Source organism: Macaca mulatta, chromosome 14 (assembly GCF_049350105.2).
Source record: "Macaca mulatta isolate MMU2019108-1 chromosome 14, T2T-MMU8v2.0, whole genome shotgun sequence".
Classification (NCBI taxonomy): Eukaryota; Metazoa; Chordata; class Mammalia; order Primates; family Cercopithecidae; genus Macaca; species Macaca mulatta.
Genome location: NC_133419.1, coordinates 29,407,674 through 29,434,043, shown reverse-complemented (window position 1 = coordinate 29,434,043; position 26,370 = coordinate 29,407,674). Strand labels below are relative to the sequence as shown.

The window sequence follows — 26,370 nt, the reverse complement described above, 5'->3', positions numbered from 1 at the left end:
AGGACAGTGATTGCTCTGCACTTGTTCATCTCCACCCCACCCCACCTCCGTTTCTTAAATTGTCATATGATCTACAGCCTAAGAATATGCCCAAGGGTGCCAGGGAAGTGGGCCTAACCTACCTTCCAAAGGTTCCCCATGCTGCCCTGAGTGAAGCCCTTGTGAATCAGAGGGGCAGGGGGCTTGGAGCTTAGAAAAGGATTAGACAATATGAGGAAGTCCAGTTTTCCAGTGGAGATGGGCTGCTTTGTAAGTGCTGATACTTACAAAATAAGTTTGCAACTCTCCGTGGAGTTTGCCATTTTTTCCAACATGGGGAGGATATGTGTCTGTACTTCCTTTCCCATCGTGCCTAGAACAGGGTGGATTACTATATGTCGACGGCTGATGCATAGGTCTCATATGGCCATCACTGCTCTTAACCTCTCCCTCTGGTAGCGGTAACTACTGCAATGAGTTACTCCTCCATTTCATTTGATTCATGGGGGCTGCCTGCCTGGCCACTGGTCTTGACATGTGACCTAAGCCAGATAATCAAATAACCCATCCCCCTGGCCATAGTAACTTGCCAAGAGAAGGATGGCATGTGACCCACACTGACCAATTAGGGGTTTTCCCGGGATTTTATATATGGACTCCAGGAAAGAGAAACTCTTTTCTTCCACTGGAATTTCCAACTAGGGTGATGTAAGCCTACAGCTTACATAGTTTGGGACCAGACCTCCCTCCCACTCTTCTTCTTTTGCCTCTGAAATGTATGAAGTCATACATTGAGAGAAGCAGACTTGGAGGTGGGAAGAGAAAACGATGGCAAAAAAGAACTGGGGAGAAAAGGAGAGAAAGAACAGTGGAGGGAAGAGAGAGGTCCTCTGGGATCCAGCACATTTTTTAATTTTTTGAGACAGGGTCTCTGTCACCCAGGCTGAAGTGCCGTGCGGCAATCTCAGCTCACTACAGCCTCAACCTCCAAGGCTCAAGCGATCCTCCTACCTCAGCGTCCTGAGTAGCTGGGACTACAGGTTTGTGCCACTGTGCCTGGCTATTTTATCTTATTTTATTTAATTTATTTATTTATTTTGACCTCTGAACTTTTTTCTTTTTCTTTTTGAGACAGAGTCTCGCTCTGTCACCCAGGCTGGAGTGCAATGGCATGAATTCGGCTCACTGCAATCTCTGCCTCTCGGGTTCAAGCAATTCTTCTGCCCCAGCCTCCCAAGTAGCTAGGATTACAGGCACCTGCCATCATGCCCAGTTAATTTTCGTGTTTTCATAGAAACGGGGTTTCACCATGTTGGCCAGGCTGCTGACCTGAGGTGATCTGCCCACCTCGGCCTCCCAGAGTGCTGCGATTACACGTGTGAGCCATTGCACCTAGCCTGACCTCTGAACTTTTTATTGGCCTCCTGCTCCCCAAAGAGTACCCTGCTTCTCCTGGCTTAAGGCTCAGAACTTTGGTGTCATTGGTCTCAGACACCACTTTGCCATCCACTATCCAGTGGGGGGTGGTCTTCGGGATGGTTTGCATGGAGTTGCTGACGTCCAGAGCATCACCAAGATTGAAGCCCTCGCTGCAGTAGGTGGAGATCTCAACCTCCAGCTTGACCTTGATGTTCGACTGGGCCTCGTACTCCTGGGCCTAGCGCTGTCCCTCTGCCCGGGTCTGTGCCAGCTCTGACTTCAGGTGCAGCACGATCCCGTTGAGCTGCTCCATCTGCAGGGTGTAGCGGGCCTCCACCTCCCTCAGGCTGTTCTCCAATCTGGCCTTCAGATTTCTCATTGAGTCCAGGTCGATCTCCAAGGACTGGACCGTACGTCTCAGCTCCGTGAGTGTCATCTCAGCAGCTCCAACCTCGGTGGACTGTGTGGTGACCACTGTGGTGCTCTCCTCAATCTGCTGAGAGTACTACTTGTCTAGCTCCTGTAGGTTCTTCCGAGCCAGCTCATCATATTGGGCCACAATGTCTGCCATGATCCTGGCAAGGTCCTGAGATTTGGGAGCTTCTACCTCCACAGTCAACCCAGAGCTGGCAATCTGGGCTTGCAGGCCTTTTACTTCCTCTTCATGGTTCTTCTTCATGAAAAGCAGCTCCTCCTTGAGAGCCTCAATCCGCCTCCACTTGCAGCTGAGTGACATTGGTGTCATCAATGACTTTGTGGAGTTTATGGATGTCACTCTCCACAGACTGGTGCATGGTGAGCTCTGTCTCATACCTGACTCTAAAGTCATCAGCAGTAAGATGGGCATTGTCGATCTGCAGAACGATGTGGGCATTGTCCACAGTATTTGCGAAGATCTGAGCCCTTAGGTCCTCGATGATCTTGAAGTAATGGCTCCAGTCTCTGATCTGGGGTAACTTCTTCTCCAGGTGCTCCCGGATTTTGCTCTCCAGTTTCCGTTCTCAGTCTCCAGGCTCCTCACTGTCCAGGTAGGAGGCCAGGCGGTCGTTCAGGCTTTGCATGGTCTCCTTCTTGTTCTGCATGCCTCCCATTCCTGCCAGACCCTCAACCATCCCCGCAGCCAGGCCCCCGGACCCCATGCCACCCTGGAAGCTGGTGGAGTGGGACACAGAGATCCGGGAACCAGAGCCCCCAGCGCCTGCATAGAGCACCTGCATAGACGCTGGCTGCCCTGCTGACTGGCCGGGTGCCATAGCTGGGCACCTGGACAGAGCCCAGGGACTGGCAGTTGGTGGAGAAGGTGGAGCAAGTGGTGAAACTCATCCCATCTGGGGAGGAGAGCGAGAGGACAGGACTCAGACTTTGCCCTTATTTTTTGTAGAGACGGGTTCTCCCTACATTGCCCAGGCTGGTCTTGAACTCCTGGGCTTGAGCGACCCTCCTGCCTCGGCCTCCCAAAGTGCTGAGATTGTAGGTGTGAGTTGCCAAACCCATTCCCAGCACATTCTTGTGGCCAGTTACCTGTTTACCTCTCATCAGCCTTCAGCTGCCCTCTGTCTCTGCCTCTCTTTGTGCCTTTAGTTTTAACTCATGCCACCAAGCACACAAGTCCCCACATTTTGGGGTCTGTGAGGGGATCTGAATGGCTCAGATAGTTACCCTTGTCCCAGTTAGAACCAACTTGTGCCCAGCACCACTTCATGTGTTGGTGATCAGTGTATGGATTGGCTGTCCTTAGGTGACAGACCGATTCCCTATGACCAGGGAGATGGGAGTCAAAAGGCACCATCGGTCAGTGTAGGAGAAGAAGCCCCAGAAAAGAAGCTGAGGCACGGCAGCAGCTGGCACTGTGCCCACCCAGATCCACCAGCCATCCAGAATTGGATTCTTTAATATTTAATATTTATTAATAGGTAGAAAATACTGAGTTGACTGTTTGTAACTAACTCACACAGAATCCCAAAAATTAAATAAAAGGGAAGGAGGCATGGGAGGCAAAAAGCAATTTCCTCAAAAAATTCAATTTGTTTTGTTCTCTGTGTCTGATTTCCTTTGGGTTGGCTCTGCTTTCCTTAAGATCTCCAAAACCCCAGACTCGGCTTGCGTCTGGAACCAAGGCAAGACAGGGGCCATTTCTCTAGCCCAGGCCCGGGCCTAGGCCCAAGCCCTGACAATAACAGAGAGGCTGGCTCAACAGTGAGGTCTCGCCAGGATACATTAACCACCGCCTCAGTGTGAAAGATGATCAGCCGTGAGCTTAATTCCTCGTAAAATATCACTCAGGCCAGAGCAGGTTAGCTAAATATGTGGTCCTAAGAATTAAACAGAGTTTCCCTTTTAGCTCCAACAAAGAGGGGAAAGGCAGGGCTGCAGGGGTATAATTTTGCAGGAGCCTTCAGGGCTGCTCCTGGGCTGGCTGCTAAGTTGCTTGAGGGCAACATCATTGTAATGATAGGGTTAACGTTTTCTCATCTCCCATTGGTGCAGCCCTCCCCCTACTAACCATGCACGTTTCTTCAGTGCAAGTGGACATTAGCAGAAATCTAAAGGTTCTCTCCCTCCTTCCCTAGGCACAAAACCCAGCCTCCAATCTCTATAGACTTTAGAGAAAGATGCCAGGAATATAAAGTATGGTGAATGTGCTTTGTCAGAGGTAAGACATCAGTGTATGTATAGCAGTGGTTATACACGTTTTAATTTCATCACTAAAGGAAGTATATGATATTCACTACTTTCCCCCGTATGGCCTTTGATCTAGCTATGCTGGTTTCCTCAATATTCTTTGAACACCGCTGATACCACTCCCGCTCAGGACCTCTGAACTGGCTGTTTCCTCTGCTTGGAATACTTTTATCCTAGATAACTCTGTGGCATGCTCCCTTAATGTCACCTTTTCCATGAAACTCTCTGGTCACTACATCCAAAGCCACTTCAAATTGCTGCTTTTCTTCCTTGCTCTGCTTTTCCCTACTTAGCCTTATTATTTACACTTGATATGTTTTACTGTTTAAATTGTTTGATCTGTTTCCCCTTATATAATGTAAGCTTCACGAAGGCAGGCATTTTTTTTAAGTTCAGGGGTACAAATGCAGGTTTGTTACATAGGTAAACTTATGTCATGGGGGCTTGTTGTACAGATTATTTAATCACCCAGGTATTAAGCCTAGTATCCATTAGTTGTTTGTCTTGATCCTCTCCCTCCTCCAACCCTCCGCCCTCTAAAAGGCCCCAGTGTGTGTTGTTACCCCCGTGTGTCCATGTGTTCTTATCATTTAGCTCCTACTTATAAGTGAGAACATGAGGTATTTGGTTTTCTGTTCCTGTATTAGTTTGCTGAAGATAATGGCTTCCAGCTCCACCCATGTCCCTGCAAAGGACATGATCTCATTCTTTTTTACGGCTGCATAGTATTCCATGGTGTGTGTATGTACCACATTTTTGTTATTTTTCTTTATCCAGTCTATCATTGATGGGTATTTAGGTTGATTCCATGTATTCGATACTGTGAATCGTGCTGCATGAACATACGCATGCATTTGTCTCTATAGTAGAATAATTTATATTCCTTTGGGTATATACCCACTAATGGGATTGCTGGGTTGAATGGTAGCTCCACTTTTAGCTCTTTGAGGAATCGACAGTGTATAAGCATTCCTTTTTCCCCACAACCTCGCCAGCATGTTATTTTTTTACTTTTTAATAATAGCTATTCTGACTGGTGTGAGGTAGTATGTCATTGTGGTTATAATTTGCATTTCTCTAATGATCATTGATACTGAGCTTTTTTTCACATGCTTGTTGGCCACATGTATGAGGTCAGAGATTTTCATCTATTTCATTTACTGCCTCATCTCCAGCAATTAGAACAGTGCCTGACCTATAATAGATGCTCAATAAACATTTGTTGCATTCGTGAATGTGTCAGAATGAGCCTATATTTGGGGTTAGATATGGGTTCAGATGTGTCCACAGCCAATTATGAACAGTGAGACCTGGGTACATGACTTCACCTCTCAGAGTCTCAATTTTCTTATCTGAAAGTTGGATATGACATCTATTTCATAAGGTCCTGGGAAATGTCAACAAGGTAATGCATATAAAGGGTTGAACACATTGTCTGGCTAGGAAATAAGTAACTGACAAGTTGTATTACCATTGCAAGAAGAGTAAGTGGTTGCTACTTCCGAGGTGCTTGAGAACATTTCAACAGAAACACAAAGAAAAATAAAAAGCATCCCAAAGGATTATAAATCATGCTGCTATAAAGACACATGCACACGTATGTTTATTGTGGCACCATTCACAATAGCAAAGACTTGAACAACCCAAATGTCCATCAGTGATATACTGGATTAAGAAAATGTGGCATATATACACCGTGGAATACTATGCAGCCATAAAAAAGGATGAGTTCATGTCCTTTGTAGGGACATGGGTGAAGCTGGAAACCGTCATTCTCAGCAAACTTTCACAAGGACAGAAAACCAAACACCGCATGTTCTCACTCATAGGTGGGAACTGAACAATGAGAACACTTGGACACAGGATGGGGAACATCACACACCAGGGCCTGTCATGGGGTTGGGGGAGGAGGGAAGGATAGCATTAGGAGATATACCTAATGTAAATGATGAGTTAATGGGTGCAGCACACCAACATGGCACATGTATACATATGTAACAAAGCTGCACATTGTGCACATGTACCCTAGAACTTAAAGTATTTAAAGAAAAAAAAAAAGCATCCAAATCTGCCTGGATTGGGAACAGGGCAAATGAATCTCGTGCACAAGGACAACTTGATATGTAAACATCTGTATGTGTGTGTGTTTGCTTGTGCACATGTTCAGGTACCTCCCATTCATATAGAAGGCAGACTTTCATGGGTTTTCATTCCCATGGCAGTGTTTCCAAGTTTCATATTTGTATTTCTGCACATACACAAGCGTTGTGAACACGACACACTTGCACAAGCATGCACATGCATGAATACACATGCACACACACGTGTGCACACATGAGCACATGTGTACACATGTTCCTCCACCCCAACCCCTAACCCAAGGGGTGAGGCTCTCTGGTAGGGCAGCTACTTCACTATTCCTGGCTTGCAGGATTTATGTCCTTATAGCCATGTTGCACTGAAGTTCCTTGCTAGACACTGCACCTGCTCCAAGCATGGCCCTCTGTTCCTCTTCCCCAACCCTCTTGCTAGCTCAGACTGTACTTTCTAAGTCCCTTCTTGAAAGGACACCTCCCTTCAAGGCTCAGAAACCTCTAGTGGTCTGACTGCAAAGGAGAGTGAGGACACTAGATAAACAAACACCAGTCCTGGCCCCAGGTGTCACTGAGAGAAGCCACAACACTGAGCCAGAGTTTAAAATGGCAATGGCTTTCTGGAGGACTTTCCTATGTGGCGAGGCACGCTGAGGTCTAGACTGGGGGCAGCTTTCAGGGTAGAACCAGCACCTGCTGGAAACAGTTCGTGTCATTATATAGCCCCTAGCCCTCCATCCTACCCCATCTGCCGTCTCTGCCATAGTGAAAGTAGAGTCCTGGTAAAAGCACTAACTTTAGAATCAGGTGGTTTGGGGATTAGAATCTCAGCTCCAATACTTGACAGCTGTGAGAAGTTCAACCAGTTTCTTATTCTCTCTGACCCATGATTTCATCATCTGTTGAATGATCTGAACTCCTTAGAATTACTGGAAGGATTTAAATCAGAGTCACCATGTATTGCTGCTCAGGTTGTGCACTGCACAGTTCCAGGGAGCCATCACTGATATGGGCTATAAAATAAATGACAGCCCTTGGACTGTGCAGGACATAACCCATACCAACTTACGTGATAATACATGTGTGAAATAACATGTTAAAAGCACCTGGTCCAAGGCCTGGCACCTAGTAGGTGCTAAATAAATGGTAGCCAAAAAATAGGTTTATTAATCATGCCTTTAATTCACAGAAAGGCACCCATTGGCCGGGTGCTGTGACTCATGCACATGATCCCAGCACTCTGGGAGGCTGAGGCAGGCAGATAACTTGAGGCAAGGAGTTTTAGACCAGCCTGGCCAATAGGGCAAAACCCCATCTCTTTAAAAAAAAAAAAAAAAAAAAAAAAACAGCTAGGCTTGGTGGCACACACCTGTAACCCCAGCTACCTGAGAGGCCTGAGGCATGAGACTCGCTTGAACCCAGGAGGTGGAGCTTGCAGTGAGCCGAGATTGCGCCACTGCACTCCAGCTTGGGCAACAAAGTGACACTCTGTCTCGAAAAAAAAAAAGAGAAAAAAGAAAGGCAACCATATAGCCTTCATTGCCTGCTGACATAATGGCTGAGGGTAGGAAGTTTTAGCCGTGGTAATATACAAGGCAACTTCAGTGGTGATGGGATATGATGTCCTCGGGACATCCATTTTTATTGTTCTTTAGATTCCAGAGTTTAAGAGTTTGCTCATGGCTTTTGCTCACTGGAAATTTTCTTGGTGAACAATCAGATATCTTGCAGTACTAGGATGTGTGCGCTCTTGGAATCATTTGGTCTTAATGAGGTGGGATTTGCTTTAAGTGGAGTATAATTGCCCTCCCCCATTAAAATATTTTCTCTTAAATCAAAACATTATGTACGATGTCCTTTTAAACATAGCTGACCTTTAAAAAGGAGAATCTAGATGCTCAGACCTCCAACCTCAATCCTTATGGTCTGGTAACTACCCCTTCTATACCCAGGCAGAGATAGGAACTTTACTTTCTGGTGAGGTCAACTCGTAGACGTGGCGTATACCTGAGAGAGGTAGAAGAGGCCTTCTACACACAGGATTTACGTTGTGAAAAGTTGGACTGTCAAATATGGTGCCCCTACCTGCGTGCCATAAAGCTACAGCCAAACCTAAACCACCCCACCCCAGGTAGCAGGCTGGAGGGTTCTGATCAGCCCAGATAATTGGCTTAAAAATATGAACAACAAGGATTTCCAAGTGAAATAGCCAGGTCCCACTCAGTCAGCATATAGTGAAGTTCACCAGCTGCTAAGCCACACTAACGAGCAAAGAACCTCCAATCGGCAGTTCAGAGCCTCTCTCCTAGAGGTTCATCAGATACTGAGGGACTGATTTTGACATTGGAAGATAGAGACTAAAAATAACAATCATAAAGAGCACAAGAAAGAGAGAAAGAGACGAGAAAAGAAAGGAAGAAAGGAGGGAGGGAGGGAAGAAGGAAGTAACTGACACAATTAATACAAAGCAGGGGCAAAATAATACTGACCAACATAGTGAAACCCTGTCTGTACTAAAAATACAAAAATTAGCCATGTGTGGTGGCACGCACCTATAGTCCCAGCTATTCAGGAGGCTGAGGCAGAAGAATTGCTTGAACCTGGGAGGTGGAGGTTGTAGTGGGCCAAGATCACCCCAGTGCACTTCAGCGTGGGCAACAGAGTGAGACTTCATCTCAAAAAAAAAAAGAAAAAAAAAATATATATATATCTCTCTCTACACACATATATATGGGCCAGGTGTGGTGGCTAACACCTGTAATCCCAGCACTTTGGGGGGCCAAGGCGGGTAGATCATGAGGTCAGGAGATCAAGACCATCCTTGCTAAAATGGTGAAACCCCGTCTCTACTAAAAATACAAAAAATTAGCTGGGTGTGGTGGTTGGCACCTGTAGTCCCAGATACTCAGGAGGCTGAGGCAGGAGAATGGCATGAACCCAGGAGGCGGACCTTGCAGTGAGCCGAGATCACGCCACTGCACTCCAGCCTGGGCAAAAGTGCGAGGCTCTGTCTCAAAAAAATATATACATATATATATATGATTAGTAGTCATGATGAGAGAAGATATTGCAACTATAAAATAAGAATGAAGTTCATAAAAAGAGAAGAACAAGAACGAACTCATAGAAATGAAAAATGTGAGAGCCGAAATAAAAATGCAACAGATGGATGAGAAGATACAGTTGAGGACATTCCCCAGAAACTCTAACATTACAACAGAAATGGAAAATGAGAGAAAGTGAGATCTGTCTGGAGATCCAAAGTCTAAATAACCAAGAGAGACAATGGAGGAGGGGAAACATCAAAGAAAGAAATAGAAGAACTTTAATGAATGGAGGAATCTAAGTTTCTAGATTAAGGAGGACTTCAAAGAGCCTAGCATAATGTAGGAATTCTCAAATCAAAGTCTGTCATTCCAAAACTTTAGGTCACCAGAAATGAATAAAAGCTCTTAGGGAAAAATAGACATCAAAATGTCATCAAACTAGAAAATGATAGAACAGTGCTTTTAAAATTCAGAAGGAAAGTTATTTCTAACTTTGAATTCTTTAGCCTGCCAAACTATCAGTCAGAAGCGAATATAGAATAGAGACATTTTTAGAAAATGCAGGGTCTTAAAAAAATTACCTCCCATATACCTTTCTTAAAAAGTTACTGAAGGATATGCTCCATCAAAATGAAGGAGTCAACTGAAGAAAAGGAATGGGATCAACAGGTAATCCAGTACAGGTGAGAAGAGACCAGGAATTTTCAGGAGGATGGAAAAGAAAAGGCCAAGAAAACAGCTGTACAGCAATTCAAAAGGAAAACTAATCCAGAGCAGAGCAGGAGAAGAGAGATATCTAGAAAGTGTCTCTGGGGATAAAAAATAAAAAGTTGTAGATTATCTGACATGTTTTGTTACATAGAGAGGCATTCTATAGCTGTACAAATATTTCACCAGAAATTTGACAAACACCAAACATTTTTTTAAAAAACAATTAAATATAAGAAAAATAAAACATTCTGTAGTTACCTCATATGAGGACTCTTAAATTTTTCTCTCCATAATATATCTTGAAAAATTATTCCACTTTTCAGACAACTATTATTTGTCTTTTATTTTTGTTTTGGGGATAACAAATTTTTACTCAGAAGCACACTAAATATATGTGCTGCAAAGACATGATAATTTGACATTACAATTTCAGGCAATGACATACCTACTAACTGATTCAACATTTCCATTCATAGACTAGCATACTGGGCAAATTTGAGTTACTTGCCACATAAATGAGCCCCAAGTGCTTTGTTACGCAAGGAGTGCCAAATAAGAAAGACCTTCTACAACACTTTAGTCTTTTGGGTGTGCATACTGTTTCCACGTTTTGAGGTACTCTCATATTTAGCTTTTATTTAGCCGTACAGGTGTAGGTCCATATTGTTTTTAAGTGCAGCTTGAGCAAATGATAACTATGACCCCCAAAAGTTGATGAATACAATGGTGCAACAAGAACATACCTTCCAGAGAATGACTCCCTCTTCCATCACACACTCAAGTCTACTCCTCCTCCTTTGGTGAATAAAGTCAAGTCTTTATTATAACAACTCATTGTGTATTATTTATTTAAGCTTGTTTTTATTGTTCATTTGATATTTTTTCCTATCTGTGAAAGTTGAGCATCTTGGGTTGGGATGCATTAATACTTTCTCCTGTTAATATTCATGAGGTTTTTTTTCCTCCATTTAACAGGTCTTCACTTAGTGGCAGGGTTTTCAGGGTCAAATTAAAGTCCTTAAAGGAAATAGGTGTCAGGAAAGGAAATGTAATTACATGACCTGGATCAGCAGTAAATAACACATGGTCCATGTCATAAAAACAACAAATACAAATTGAATAAAAATAAGAATTGGGCTGGGCGTGGTATGTGACTTAAGCCATGTTGGGAAGATGAACAAAGAATTGTATTCAAAGGGTGCTGTAACATAATTGTCTTCGTACTCCTTATTAGAAAGTCAATATGTAAAATATAAATTTGAAGTATCAAGAATAGCAATATAAACTTGTTATTTAGAAAAATGGAAATAAATACTTAAAAAAACATCTAAAGCATTGAACGTGCTTGCCTCTGGAAATGAGAACTAGGGTGAAGAGAGACACAGGATACTGCTTTTCATTATGTTTTATAGGACTGTTTGACTTTCTAAAGTAATAACTAATAAAAATTAAAATTACATTTAAAAAGGCAATAAATATTCATTGGAGAAAACTTGGAAAATACAAAAATGGAAAGAGAATAAAATAAAAGTCATTCATAACATATCTACTCAGAAAAGCTGCTGATGAAACAATTGTAGGCTAGTTTCGAGTTTTTCTACTATACATACGTACATGCACGTTTTTAAAATAAAAGTGAGATCATATTATAAATATTGTTTTGCAACCTGCATTTTTTTCCTTAAGGTAATTGTGGCAAATTTTCCTATATTAATATTCATCTACTACATCATTTTAAGGGCTGTATATTCCCCATTATACAAATATACTATAATTTATTTAATTCAACCCAATATTTACTATTAATTATTCAACCAGCATAATTATTCCAGCAAACAAATGCAACTTTTGATTCTTTTGAAAAGATAGTAGAAAGGAATTTTCTCTATCCTTTGTTCAATTGTTGTCAATAATTTCTATTTTGCTTTACTAGCAAGGCTGAGATATTTGACTTGCTCTGAGATTTTCCCCTGACAATTCACAGTCTTTTAAAAATTCTTTCTCCCTTTAAAATTGTAAAAGGAATGTGTATGTGGCAAGTAGATGTTCTTGCCTGATAGTGACCATTTTCTCATCGTTAGGGAATAGCACCTCGGTTTTTCTTCCTAGAATCCCTCCTCCCTCTCAGGCAATGGCTCAGCCTATCTGGTTTGGATGAAACTGAACCTACCTCTGGTCCAGGGTGACCATATGATCTCACCTGGTCCCTCAGCCTAATTCATCTTTCCAGGCTCCATAAATGGTACAGGGATGGATGTATGGCCAGAAAGGATGCAACAGAGTCAACACCACAGCTTTCGGTGGAAACTTTAGGGAAAAAGATTTCTCTTTCTTTTCACAGGGATGGCTGAGCTGATAAAAGTTTAAGTCTGGGGTGACTGGTGACCATTTGCTACTGCAAAGGGAAAGCCTGCCTGAGGATTCAGCCAAAGAGGAAGAAAGATGACCAAGAGATTTAAAAAGGCAGAATAATGACAACACCTTTTGAGCACCTGGATCCAGCACTGCCCAATGCTCCCAGCCAGTTACAGGAATAATACATTTCCTTTTTTCCTTAATCTCTTTTGAGTTGGGGTGCTGTCATCTGCAAGTGAGTATATATGTTAATAATATATACTCAAAGTCAAATAACTCAAACAGTATTGGTAAAAAGTGAAAACTAAAACTTCCTCTTTTCTTCCCCAGATTCTCAGTCCAAACACCCCACAGACAATCACTTCTCAGTTTCTTAACTATGCGCCAAAATGTGTCTGTGCATTTACAAATATACCAATTTCCAATTTTTGAAATATACAAACACGATTATACTATCTATACTATCTTGTAGCTTGTGTTTTTACTTTACCATGAGGAAAGAAGATACCTTGCCTTGTACAAATCTAGATGTTTACTTCATTTTTTCCTAAGACTTTTTTTTCTTGAGATGAAGTCACACTCTGTTGTGGGCTGGAGTGCAGTGGCATGATCTCAGCTCACTGCAACCTCCACCTCCTGGGTTCAAGTGATTCTCCTACCTCAGCCTCCCAAGTGGCTGGGATTTCAGGCACACGCCACCATGCCTAGCTTTTTTTTTTCTTTAAGTAGAGACGGGATTTTACCACATTGAGCAGGCTGGTCTTGAACTCCCAACCTCAAGTGATCTGCCCACCTTGGCCTCCCAAACAGCTGGGATTACAGGCGTGAGTCACTGCACCCGGCCATTTTTTCTAAGACATTTACTTGCATGTTTTCATTTCGCAAAGGAGTGTGTTATATGGACATCCCATATTCTAACCAGTCCTGTACTGATGACCATTTAGGTTTACCCAGTTTTTCATCATTAAAAACAGGCTGTGATGGGCGTCATTCTTTTATCCTTTTGTGCAGCATATCCACAAAGCCAAAGAAGTTGATGCTTCTGGCACCTCATTGTCCAGGCCCCTTCCAGGAAGCTGCCATTTCATTTACTGTCACAGGATTCAGGTAAGTGAATGCCAGCTGCACAACGTAAGAGTGACATCCAGTAATAGTACTACTGTCCCGTGCCAACTCACAGGGGTCAAGATCCAAAGTTACAGGACCCTGGGCCATGTCTCAGTAAAAACATGCCCGAGGACAACAGGTACAGAATTTTACAGCAGTGGAAGAGACCTAGTTTGAAATGTACAGAACCGGAAGCTAGTCTGGGGAAAGTTCCAATGGTCAGAGGTATGAAAAGGATTTTGATTCTCACAAAAGTCTACCGGAAACATAATATTTCAGCATGTACAACAAAAAATGTACCATATGGTTTTTTTCTTTTTTGACTAGAACCCGGGATAATAAAATTTATCAAGATTCTGTCTTTGTAGGGCCAAATCTGCAGTAACACCAGAAGCAGTAAGTATATGTCTGTATGAAGTGGCTTGTTTTCTCATCATGACTATCAATAATAAAGAACAAATTTCCATTTGCTGTGCCATAGGAAGGACTGAACTATCTTCCTACTCTCTTTATGAAAAGTGATATTTCAAAATTGTTGTCATATGAATCAGAAGCAATCAAAGAGTACGCAGCCAAAAAATGTAGGAAAGAAGGCATTGTAAAAGCACATGAAGCAGTAAATTAATAAGAACATTGTTATTTTTCTGAATTTTGTGATGATGGTATTTGGTAGCTTTTTAAAATGTGTGACTTTTGCAGTTTATTTTCTCTTTGCAAATAAATATTCATTGTGTGCCTAACTTTTATGTGTAATTTTGTGGTTTTTTAAGAGGCTCTCTAAAATTGTCTGAAACACAGGCTCTGCAAAACTTGCTTCTGCACCTGTGTAGAGGATGAACACATGATCTGCAGCCAGCCCTCCCAGCTTCAGATCTCAGTGGGGCCATCTGCCAGCTTTATAATGCTGGGTGGTTTACTTTGCCTTTCTATGCCTCAGTTTTCTTATCTATGAAATGGGGATAATAACTTCAAAGGGTTTTTTGTAGGATTAAATGAGTTAATACATAAAAAGAACCCAGAAGCTGGCTATCATTCATCATCAATAACAACTATGTTTGTTTCTTTTTTTTTTTTTTTTTTGAGACAGAGTCTCACTCTGTTGCCCGGGTTGGAGTGCAGTGGCATGATCTCGGCTCAATGCAATCTCCGCCTCCCGGGTTCAAGTGATTCTCCTGCCTCAGCCTCCCAAGTAGCTAGGATCATAGGCACCCATCACCATGCCTGGCTACTTTTTGTATTTTTGGTAGAGACAGGGTTTCACCATCTTGGCCAGCTTGGTCTCGAACTCCTGACCTCGTGATCCACCCGCCTCGGCCTCCCAAAGTGCTGGGATTACAGGCGTGAGCCACCGTGCCCGGCCACAGCTATGTTTATCTCTTATGCACATGTGCAGGTATTTCCACAGGATGCTTTCCTAGAATTATAAGCCCTGGTACAAGAGTACACACTTGATGGATTTTAATAGAGAATGCCAAATACTCTTCAGAAAGCTGGGCTAACTTACCACCACCCTACTGTGTACATAGTGACATATCTCAGAACTGAGGAGTCAGGAAGTCCATCCTGGGTGACGCTAAGGCTTGGGTTCTTACTTCATTCCAGACTAGCCCAGTTCCCGGAACATGTCCAGGTCAAGTTGGTTTGGTGGCTGCGGGGAATTGCAGGCCCTTCTCCCAGCTGACACTCCCGTCAATCTTGGCAGCACCTTACATTTACAACATGCCCTACCTTTTATTGAGCACAGTGGCCCTGTAGGTTAGGCAGGTCAGGGCAGTGTTTAATAATTTATGGAAGAAGAAATTATGTCTCACATCAGCAAGAGACCTATGCAAGATTACTCCAACTGGTAAGTATTAGTTGGGGCAAAAGAAATTGCAGTTTTTGCCATTAAAAGTAATGGTAGGCTGGCCAAGATGGGCGGATCACGAGGTCAGGAGATCGAGACCATCCTGGCTAACCCGGTGAAACCCCATCTCTACTAAAAAATACAAAAAACTAGCTGGGCGAGGTGGCGGGCGCCTGTAGTCACAGCTACTCGGGAGGCTGAGGCAGGAGAATGGCGTAAACCCAGGAGGCGGAGCTTGCAGTGAGCTGAGATCCGGCCACTGCACTCCAGCCTGGGCGACAGAGCGAGACTCCGTCTCACAAAAAAAAAAAAAAAAAAGTAATGGTAGGTCTGGTGCGGTGGCTCACGCCTGTAATCCCAGCACTTTAGGAGGCCGAGGTGGGCAGATCATCTGAGGTTAGGAGTTCGAGACCAGCCTGGCCAACATGGTGAAACCCTGTGTCTACTAAAAATACAAAAATGACCCGGGCATGGTGGCGGGTGCCTGTAATCCCAGCTACTCAGGAGGCTGAGGCAGGAGAATTGCTTGAACCCAGAAGGCAGAGGTTACAGTGAGCTGAGATTGCGCCATTGCCCTCCACCCTGGGCAACTAGAGCGAAACTCTGTCTCCAAAAAAAAAAGTAATGGCAAAAACCACAATTACTTTTACCTCAACCTAACAGGAGGGAGAGGACCAAGAACCCAGGGCTCAAGCCTGTAATTTTAAAGGAAACTGGTGTGTTTCCTTGTGGTACCTCATTGTCTCTCAAAATTCTATTAAAATGAAATATACTTTTTAAAATGGCATATATTCACAATGAAATATACCCTTTTCTCCAGGTCAGTAGTGAAAAGCAGGCATTAAGGCTATATAACATACTAAAAGGGCACCTCTTAGAAAAATAAATTTAATTGCAGCCTCTTGATTCAAATGAAACTCACTCTGTTTTAAACTTTAAATTATAGTAAGATAAAGCTGCTGAGAATGTGCTTTCCATCCTAATTTGAGACTTCAGATGGCAGCTCCTTTTGTACTTCTATCTTTAAAAAACTGCCTCCCCCAGCCCCCAATCTTGTTATCTTCTCTTTGACTTGCCAAACAAATCTAGTCCAAAAAAATAAAACTGATTAAATGCCTAAGGGAAGGAAGTGAAGAGCTTAAAATCGGTGGAATCTGTTACCACATGTTCGGGTTAATTTAACTTTGCTCACATGACAAATTAGAAAGGAAAAGGAAAATTTGCATACAAGGACAATTAAGAATAAACTAGAGGTGTCATTTGTCCCAAATTAGGACAGGATCCCATAATTTGTTTTTCCACTGAAAGAGTACTTTCTGGCAAGCAGGGACTACTGGGTGCATGCTTTTCTTCTCTGATGTCACGAGCAAGTGGGCGCTTCATCACAAAGGGAGGCTCAGCCCACAGTGAGCTGTGCCTCAGGCCTCCTCTTCAGCAAGCCAGGCTAACCACATGGTAGTGTTTCCATGCCCTAGCTGTTTAGCTTATATAAAATGTGAACATGCCTAGGGTCTGTGAAAGTGCATCCAGGTCTGGTGGCAGATAGACAATAGGTAGATGGATGACTGATGGAAAGATTCATATATAGATTGTTCCATAGATAGACAGCAAGGGGATTTATTTTATGTAACATGGTGGCTCCCAGACCACCTTCTAGCCTGCCTGCCCTGGTGATTTTCACATACTATGTCTGTCCTCAAAGCTCTAAGAATACTCAAAAGACCCCCTCTGTAAGTATAATAATGGGGATAAATTTTTAATGTGCAGGACATAGTATTCAGTAGCCACTTTGTTATTCCAGCTGCCACAGGAAGTTTCTCTCTCTCCTTAGCAAAGAAAAGATGCATGCACTTAGAAATGCCCAGCTGCTGACAGTCTTGAATTATCCAGAGATTTGCCTCTTAAAATGAGCTTTATGGCTGGGTGCGGTGGCTCATACCTGTAATCCCAGCACTTTGGGAGGCCAAGGCGGGCAGATCACGAGGTCAGGAGATCAAGACCATCTTGCCAAACATGGTGAAACCCCATCTCTACTAAAAATATTTTTAAGGCCGGGCGCGGTGGCTCAAGCCTGTAATCCCAGCACTTTGGGAGGCCGAGACGGGCGGATCACGAGGTCAGGAGATCGAGACCATCCTGGCTAACACGGTGAAACCCCGTCTCTACTAAAAAATACAAAAAAGTAGCCGGGTGAGGTGGCGGGCGCCTGTAGTCCCAGCTACTCGGGAGGCTGAGGCAGGAGAATGGCGTAAACCTGGGAGGCGGAGCTTGCAGTGAGCTGAGATCCAGCCACTGCACCCCAGCCTGGGCGGCAGAGCAAGACTCCGTCTCAAAAAAAAAATATATATATATATATATATATTTTTTTTTTAAAAATTAGCCAGGCGTGGTGGTACCCATCTGTAGTCCCAGCTACTCGGGAGGCTGAGGCAGGAGAATCACTTGAACCTGGGAGGCAGAGGTTGCAGTGAGCTGAGATCATGACATTGCACTCTAGCCTGGGTGACAGAGTGAGACTCCATCTCAAAAAAAAAAAAAAAAAAAAAAGGTTTACAAGAGCTCAAAGGCCAACTAACCCAAAATAGGAGCTGGCAAACTTCTTACCCCCTCACTGGTGGACCTGAAGGATAGATATAGAGCGGGCTCTGAAGTTGTTGAGCATCTTGTTGGGGTGTCAGTGATGGTATTTTTTATTTGTTTGCTTATTTTCTTAATAAGTAACAGACATGAGATCTGGTGAATTTAATAAAAACAAAATGCAAGAATTTATCAAAAGGCTATATGAGAGCATAGCAAATTCTAGGAAAAGCTAAGCCAACAGTAGGAACCCCAGTAGCTCTGGGAGTCTGGGTAGAAGGAACTAATAATGGACAGTTACAGCAAATAACTGCCTTTGAGAAAAGTCTGTTCAAACGATTTTCCTATCAGGTTGCTCCACCTGATTCCTAACTGGGTGAGAGCATCTGATTAGCTCAGTGTTAACCCAAGGCAGGGGATACAGGACACAGGGACAGAAACCTGTATACCTGATTCATACCACTGGGTGAGGATGTCTGATTAGCAGGGACAGAAGCCTGTATACAGTGGTAAAGGAGTGATTCCCCAAAGACCAGCTGCTGCTATATATATTTTTAAAATGCCAAAGGGATGTGGGCAAGCAAAAGCAACAGATATCCATCACACTCGAGTTTCTGCCTGTAACCTAAAGAAAGAGGTGTGTTTTCTCACTTGGAGTTGGGTCCAAGGGTTTCCAGCCCAAAGCAAGAAATACCCAGTACTCTATTTCAGGAAACTAAAGATTATACTCAGGAACAAAATTTCCCCATCCTTACTTCACATATCAAGGACAAGCTCACCTAAACCTTCAAAGGAGATAACGGGTCCAGGATATAGACAAGTGAACATCCAAGCACAAAGTAGTGTAGCAAGAGCCATGATAGGGAGGTGCAGAGTCCTACAGGAACACACAGCACGACACCTGGCCTGACCTGGACGCAGAAAGAGTCAAGGAGGAGTTGAGGGTAAGTGAGAAGCTAGCAATCTACAAAGAAGTGTCAGATGTCTGAAGGTAGGAAGAGGAGCAGGTGACCCCCTGGAGGAGGTGAACCTGGTCGGTCAGACAGGAGTACATGGGGGTGGCAGTAGATTAAGCTATTGACTCCAGTTCTTCACCACTCCCTGCAGCCTCAACTTTGCTGTGGACAGGATGAGGAGAGCCTCTCTCCCCATTTACTTTGGCTTGGCCGTGAGATCTGGTAGGTATGTCTCTATGCCAATCCTAAGAGGCATTTTCATAGCTTAGGTCGTAGGCATTGGGCGTTCCATGTGCCCCCATAAGCCACTGCCATGAGAAGAATGTGCCCCACCTAGCTTGATGGGCCAAGAAGGATGAGAGACACATGCAACTAGAAGTGGAGCCAGATCTAGTCTAGGTCACCCAAACCCCAATCATGAAGGGCCTTGTATACCTGTTAAATTGAACTTGATTCTAAGGGCAATGGACTCTATTGAGGTGTTTTGGAAGTGACACACAGATCAGCTTTTTTAAAAGCTCACTCTGGTCCGTTAGGGCGGTGGGGAGACAGATTCCCTGAAGTTCACAACCTTACTTTTTCAATGTTTTTGGCTTACAAGCATATCTTATAAGCATGCTTTTATTAATGAATAAGAAATTAACAATTAACATTGTATATTCATTATAAACAACTATAGGCATAGAAAACACAGAACATATATAAATAGAAAAAACATATGTCTAAAGGTTTACAATGATTATCTCTGGATGGGATTATGGTTATTTTCTTTTCTATAATTGTATGATTTTCTACAATGTCACATGTCTTTTTATTATTATAAAATAGGCGGAGTGCAGTGGCCCATGCCTGTAATCCCAGCATTTTAAGAGTCTAAGGCTGGTGGATTACTCGAGGCCAGGAGTTCAAGACCAGCCTAGGCAACATGGTGAAACCTCATTGATACGGTTAGGCTTTGTGTCCCTACCCAAATCTCATCTTGAATTGTAATCCCCAGGAGTTTAGGGAGAGACCTGGTAGGAAGTAATCAGATTATAGGGCAGTTTCCCCCATGCTGTTCTCCTGATAGTGAACTCTCACGAGATCCGATGGTTTTATAACTGGTAGTTTTTCATGCGCTGACACATTCTCTCTCACCTGCCACCATGTAAGATCTGCCTCTTCCCCCACCACCATGATTGTAAGTTTCTTGAGGCCTCCCCAGCCACGCAGAACTGTAAGTCAATTAAACCTCTTTATACATTACCCAGTCTCAGGCATGTCTTTCTAGCAGTGTGAAAATGGACTAATACATTTGTCTCTGCAAAAATTTAGCTGGGTGTGGTGGCTTGCGCCTGTGGTTCCAGCTATTTGGGAGGCTTAGGTGGGAGGATTGCTTGAGCCCCGGAGGCAGAAGATGCGGTGAGCTGTGATTATGCCACTGAACTTCAGCCTGGGTGACAGGGTGAGACCTTCCTTATCTCAAAAAGATAATAAAATAAAATAAAATAAAATAAAACCACAATTTAGTGGGCATTTATTACACTGTATGTGCTCATAAATTATTCTATTTCATTATCACTTCCCTTTTTACAGCTGAGGAGACTGGATTTTAAGAAGAATACTTTATTTTCCCAAGATCAGCCCACTAATATGTGGCACTATCAGAACTTGAAACTTGCTCCATCTGACATGAAAGCCTGAGCCATGATGCTAGTTTTCATGTTTGTTGTTTTGATTTTTAAGGGCATGCTCAGATGTTAAGCGTAAAGTCTGACAGCTTCTAATAGATGCATATACTTCAGTAACCCACACCCTGAACAAGACCTAGAGCATTTCCATGACCCTAAAGTTCTCTCTTCCCCATCTTTATCCTCAGCCTTCAGCAACTACTGTTGTGACTTCTTTATAAATGGAATTATACAAAACGTATTCTTTGGTTCCATCTTCTTTCATTCCACATCACATTTTTGAGATCACAGAGTGTGTCTGCTGTTGTTTATTGCTGAGTAGTACTCCATTTCTCTGAATATGCTGAAATGTGTTTATTCATTCTCATGTTACAGGTACTTGATTATTTCCACTTTGGGACCATTATGGACAAAGCTACAATGCATATCACACACAAGTCTTTGTGTTCAGATATGTATTTTCCTTTCTCTTGGGTAAATACTGAAAAATTGGAAACTCTAGGTCATAGAGTATACGCATAGCTAATTTTATAAGAAACTAACTGTGGCATCATAAAAAAACATTACGTTTGGTTTCTACCCCCAGGTTTTGGATACAGAGCTCCCAAAACTTTTGCAATTTTCTTTAAGATAGAAGTGCTAGGAGCATCTTTTAAAAAAATATTTGGTCTTTAACACTGGTTCCCGACACAGATATGCTAATTGCCTTGGAATTTCCTGAGTGATAAGAGCATCTCTTGTTCTAACGAGGTGATTCTTGGTGCGGCTCCTAGATAGCTTCAGAATGGGGGCTGGTCACCAGAAACACACCAAGCCATCATGAGAAGCTTGGAACTTTCAGCCCCATCCCCCATCCTCCTTGGATGGTAGGGAGGATAAAATTGAGTTAATAATTGATCATGCCTACATGAAGCCTCTATTAAAAAAAACCTAAAAGATGGAGTGCAGAGAGCTCCAAGTTGGTAAACACACCCACGTGCCAGGAGGGTGGCACACCTCTGCTTTATGGGGACAAAAGCTCCTATTCCCAGGTCCCTTCTGGACCCAGTTCTATGCATCTCTTCATCTGGCTGTTCATTCATTCCAGATATCCTTCATCATATACTTTATAATAAACCAGTAAATGTAAGTAAGCATTTCCCTGCGTTCTGTGAGTCCTAAAAAACTTTTGAGTCTGAATCTGAGGAGGAGATTGGGTTGTGTGAACCCCCGCTTTGTATAGCAAGTTGATCAGAAGTACAGGTGACAACCTGAGACTTGCAATTGGCATCTGAAGTGGAGTCAGTCTTGTTGGACTGAGCCCTCAATCTGTGGAGTCCTATGCCAGCCCTAAGAAGACGATGTCACAATTTAGGTGAATTGTGGGACACCCAGGGGGTGTTTGGAGGCGTAAAGAATTTTTTGTTGATGTGGAGAAAGCCCACACATTTGATGTCAGAAGTGAACTGTTGTGAGAGTATAGAAAAATATTGATTTTTCCTCTTTTAATAACAGTTTTCCAAAGTGTGTGTACCATTTTACACACTTACCAGAAATGTATGACAGTTCCACTTATGCCACAATTTTACCAATACTAGGTATTGTCAAACTTTTTAACTGGAGTCATTCTGGTGGCGGTATAACGATATCTCATTATGGTTTTAATTTACTTTTAATTGATTACTGATGATGTTGAGACCTTTTTCACGTGCGCATTGGCTATTTCTGCATCTTTGAGAAGTGGCTATTCAAGTCTTTTGGCCATTATTCATAGTTGATTGTCTTCTTAATGCTGAGTTGTAAAAGTTCTCAATATATTTTGAACTCTCAGAATGTATATGCAAATGTTTTCTTTCAGTGTGTGGGCTGCTTACTGATTTTTTTAAAAATATCTTCAATGAGCAAAAGTTTTTAATTTTATAAGACCCCATTTATTGATTTTTTTCTTTTATGGCTAGTGTCTTCTATGTCTTGTCTTGTGTGTGTGTGTGTGTGTGTGTGTGTGTGTTTTGAGTCTCACTTTGTCACCCAGGCTGGAGTGCAGTGGCGCAATTTCGGCTCACCGCAAACTCCACCTCCCAGGTTCAAACGATTCTCCTGCCTTAGCCTCCTAAGCAGCTGGAACTACAGGCACGTACCACGCACGGCTAATTTTTATATTTTTAGTAGAGACAGGGTTTCACCACATTGGCCAGGCTGATGTCGAACTCCTGACCTCATGATCCGCCTGCCTCAGCCTCCCAAAGTGCTGGGATTACAGGAATGAGCCACCATGCCCAGCCCTTCTATGTCTTTTCTGAGAAATTGTTGTCTATCTCAAATTAGGAATGACATTTTTATATGTTTCTTCTAGAAGTTGTATAGTTTTAGCTTTTAAATGTAGGTCTATGATCTATATTGAACTAATACTTGGATATGGTATAAGGTGGAGTCAAGAGTCTTTTTTTTCCCCTCATGGATACCCAGTTACTCTAGCACCTTAATTTTGTTTTTGCTTTCACCATTGAATTGCCTTAGCTCTCAAATTAAAACCCCACTTATATAAACTTATTTCTGGATTTAGTAATCTGTTTCATTGATCAATTTATCTGCTTTTGCACCAATACTATGCTCTCTTGATTACTGTAGCTTTCTATTTGGGAGGCCGAGGCAGGAGAATCGCTTGAACGCAGGAGGCAGAGATTGCGGTGAGCCGAGATCACGCCACTGCACTGCAGCCCAGGTGACAGAGCACGACTCTATCTCAGGAAAAAAAAAAAAAAAAAAGGAAAGATTTGGAATCAGGTGGTTTATAAGTCATCTAACTAGGTACTTTTTCAAGATTACCTGACTATTCTAGGACTTCACATTTCTATATTAATCTTAGAATCAGCTTGTCAATTTCTTACAAAGAAGGGTCTGCTCTATGATAACTGTTATGTTCTTGCAGAATAATCTGGGGAGAAATGACATGTTAACAGTGTTGAAATCTTTCCACCCTTGAACATGAAATATCTATTTATGAAGGACTTTAATATTTCTCAGCAGTTTTGTACTTATTAACATGGAGATCTTAAATATCTTTCATTAACTTTGTCCCTAAGTATTTCATTTTTGGGATGCTATGGTAAATGATATTGAGTCTTTGATTTCATTTTCCAACTGTTTGTTTTACTCTGTAATATAAATGCAATTGATTTTTGCATACTGACCTAATATTGTGCAAACTTTCTAAAGTTAAATCTTACATAACTGGGATACACTCTATTTGGTAATGATGAATTATTTCCTTCTAAAATATTCAATTTCTCCAGTATTTAAGAAATGTTGTATCTAGGCCAGGAGGGATATTGGTCCATAATTCTTTTCTTGTAATATCCTTAGTATTAGGATTATGCACACCTCGTAAGTCAGAAAGTGTTCCTTCTCCACTATTTTCTGAAAAAGTTTGTGTAATATTGGCATTATTTCTTCCTTAAATGTTTGATAGAATTTATCCGTGAAGTCATGTGGCCCTGAATTTTTCCTGTGGCAAGGCTTTAAATTTTTTAAACAGATATAGAGTTATTCATATTTATGCTTGATATTTTGTGAGTTTCATCATTTGTGACTTTTAAAGAATTTGTCAGTTTTATCTAAATATTGTAATTTATTGCTATGAGATTGTTAGAAATAGTCTTTTATTTGTCTTTTAACAACTGCAGAAACCAGCAGTGGTCTCCCATCTTTCATTCTTGATATTTGTAATTTATGTTCTCTTTTTTTCTTGATCAGTGTAGCTAGAGGTCTATCAATTTGATTACTCCTTTCAAAGAATGAACTTTTGGTTTTGTTGATTTCCTAATCTACTTTTTATTTCACTGATTTATACTTTTTACTATTTCCTTGTGATGTATTAGAGGTATAATTTATGTTTCCTAGTTTCTTAAGATGAAGAATTAGATCACTGATTTTAAGACTTCTTTTCAAAAATTTCCCCCAACTTAAATAAGGTATAATTGATAAATAAAAATTGTATATATTTATGGTGTACAATGTGATGCATTGACTCATGTACACATTGAGAAGGGATTAATTCAAGATAATTAACAGCCATCATCTCACATATTTTTTTGTAGTGAGAACATTTAAGATCTACTCCTTCAGCAATGTTCGAGTATACAGTACCTGATTATAAACTATGGCTACCACTCTAGAATAAGGTCTCCAAAACTTATTCATCCTGTCTCACTGAAACTCTGTACCCTTTGACAAACATTTTGGTATCCCAAGCACTTTTCCCTCCCTCCAGCCCCTGGTAACCACCATTCTACTCTGCTTCTGAGTTCAACTTTTTCAGATATCACAAATAAGTGAGATCATGCAGTAGTTTTCTTTCTGCATCTGGGTTATTTCACTTAGCGTTATATCCTCCAGATTTATCCATGTTGTCATAAATGACAGGATTTTCTTTTTAAAAGCGGAATAGTATTTGATTGTGTGTGCATATATACATACACACCATATTAATTTTATCCATCAATAATCACTTTGGCTGTTTATATATCTTGGCTATTATGAATAATGCTGCAATGAGCATGGGTGCAGTTATCTTTTTTTTTTTAGATGGAGTCTTGCTCTGTCACCCAGACTGGAGTGCAGTGGCACAATCTCTGCTCACTGCAAGCTCCGCCTCCCGGGTTCACACCATTCTCCTGCCTCAGCCTCCTGAGTAGCTGGGACAACAGGCACCCGCCACCATGCCCATCTAACTTTTTGTATATTTAGTAGAGACGGGGTTTCACCGTGTTAGCCAGGATGGTCTTGATCTCCTGACCTCATGATCTACCCACCTAGGCCTCCCAAAGTGCTGGGATTACAGGCGTGCGCTACCGTGCCCAGCTGGGTGCAATTATCTTTTTATATCTCTCCATATCTCTATTCCTTTGGATATATAACCAAAAGTGAGGTTGCTGGATTAGATGGTAGTTTTATTTTTAATGTTTTGGGAAACCTCCATATGGTTTTTCTTAATGGCTGTGCTAATTTACATGCCTACCAATAGTGTGCAAGTATTCCTTCTTCTCCACATCCTTGTCAACCCTTGTTATCTTTTGTCTTTTGTGTGTGTGTGTGTGAGATGGAGTCTCACTCTGTCACCCAGGCTGGAGTGCAGTGGCAGGATCTCGGCTCACTGTAGCCTCTTTCTCCCAGGTTCAAGCAATTCTCCCGCCTCAGCCTCCCAAGTAGCTGGGATTACAGGCGTGCACCCCTAAACCTGGCTAATTTTTGTATTTTTAGTAGAGACGGGGTTTCACCATGTTGGCCAGGCTGGTCTCGAACTTCTGATCTCAGGTGATCCACCCTCCTCGGCCTCCTAAAGGGCTGGGATTACAGGCGTGAGCCACCACTCCTGGCCTTCTTTTGTCTTTTTGAGAACAGCCATTCTCACAAGTGTGAGGTGATATCTCATTGTGGTTTTAATTTGCATTTCTCTGATGATTGTTGATACTGAACATTTTTTCATGTACCTGTTGACAATTCATGCCTTTTTTTGAACAATATCTATTCAAGTCCTTTGCCCATTTTTGAATATGGTTGTTTTCTTGTTATTGAGCTTTTTGAGATCCTTTTACATTTTGGGTATTAACCCCTTATAGGCTGTATGATTTGCAAAATGCTTTCTTGCATTCCAGTGATTGTCTCCTTGCTTTGCCAATTGTTTCCTTTGCTGTGCAGAAGGTTTTCAGTTTGATGTAATCTCATTTGTCCATTTTTGCTTTTGTTGTCTGGGCTTTTCAGGACATATCCAAAAAAATGTTGCCTAGACAAATGTCAAGAAGTTTTTTCCATTTTCTCCTAGGAGACTTGCAATTTGGAGTCTTTATGTTTAAGTCTTTAATCCATTTGTGTTGATTTTTTGTCTATGGTGTGAGATAAGGGTTCAATTTCATTCTTCTGTTTATGGATGTCCAGTTTTCCCAACACCAT

At 42.1% G+C, this 26,370-nt stretch overlaps 1 long non-coding RNA gene and 1 pseudogene across 1 annotated transcript; one reads left to right on the top strand and one right to left on the bottom strand.

The window, feature by feature from the left end:
- Positions 1-1,022: 1,022 nt before the first annotated feature.
- Positions 1,023-2,721, bottom strand: LOC717770 (keratin, type I cytoskeletal 18 pseudogene; annotated as a pseudogene).
- A 9,523-nt stretch (positions 2,722-12,244) lies between these two features.
- On the top strand, positions 12,245-14,133 carry LOC144334267 (uncharacterized). Its single transcript, XR_013403947.1, has 2 exons — positions 12,245-12,521; positions 13,298-14,133. It is a non-coding gene; the product is annotated as an uncharacterized LOC144334267 (long non-coding RNA).
- The last annotated feature ends 12,237 nt before the right edge of the window (positions 14,134-26,370 follow it).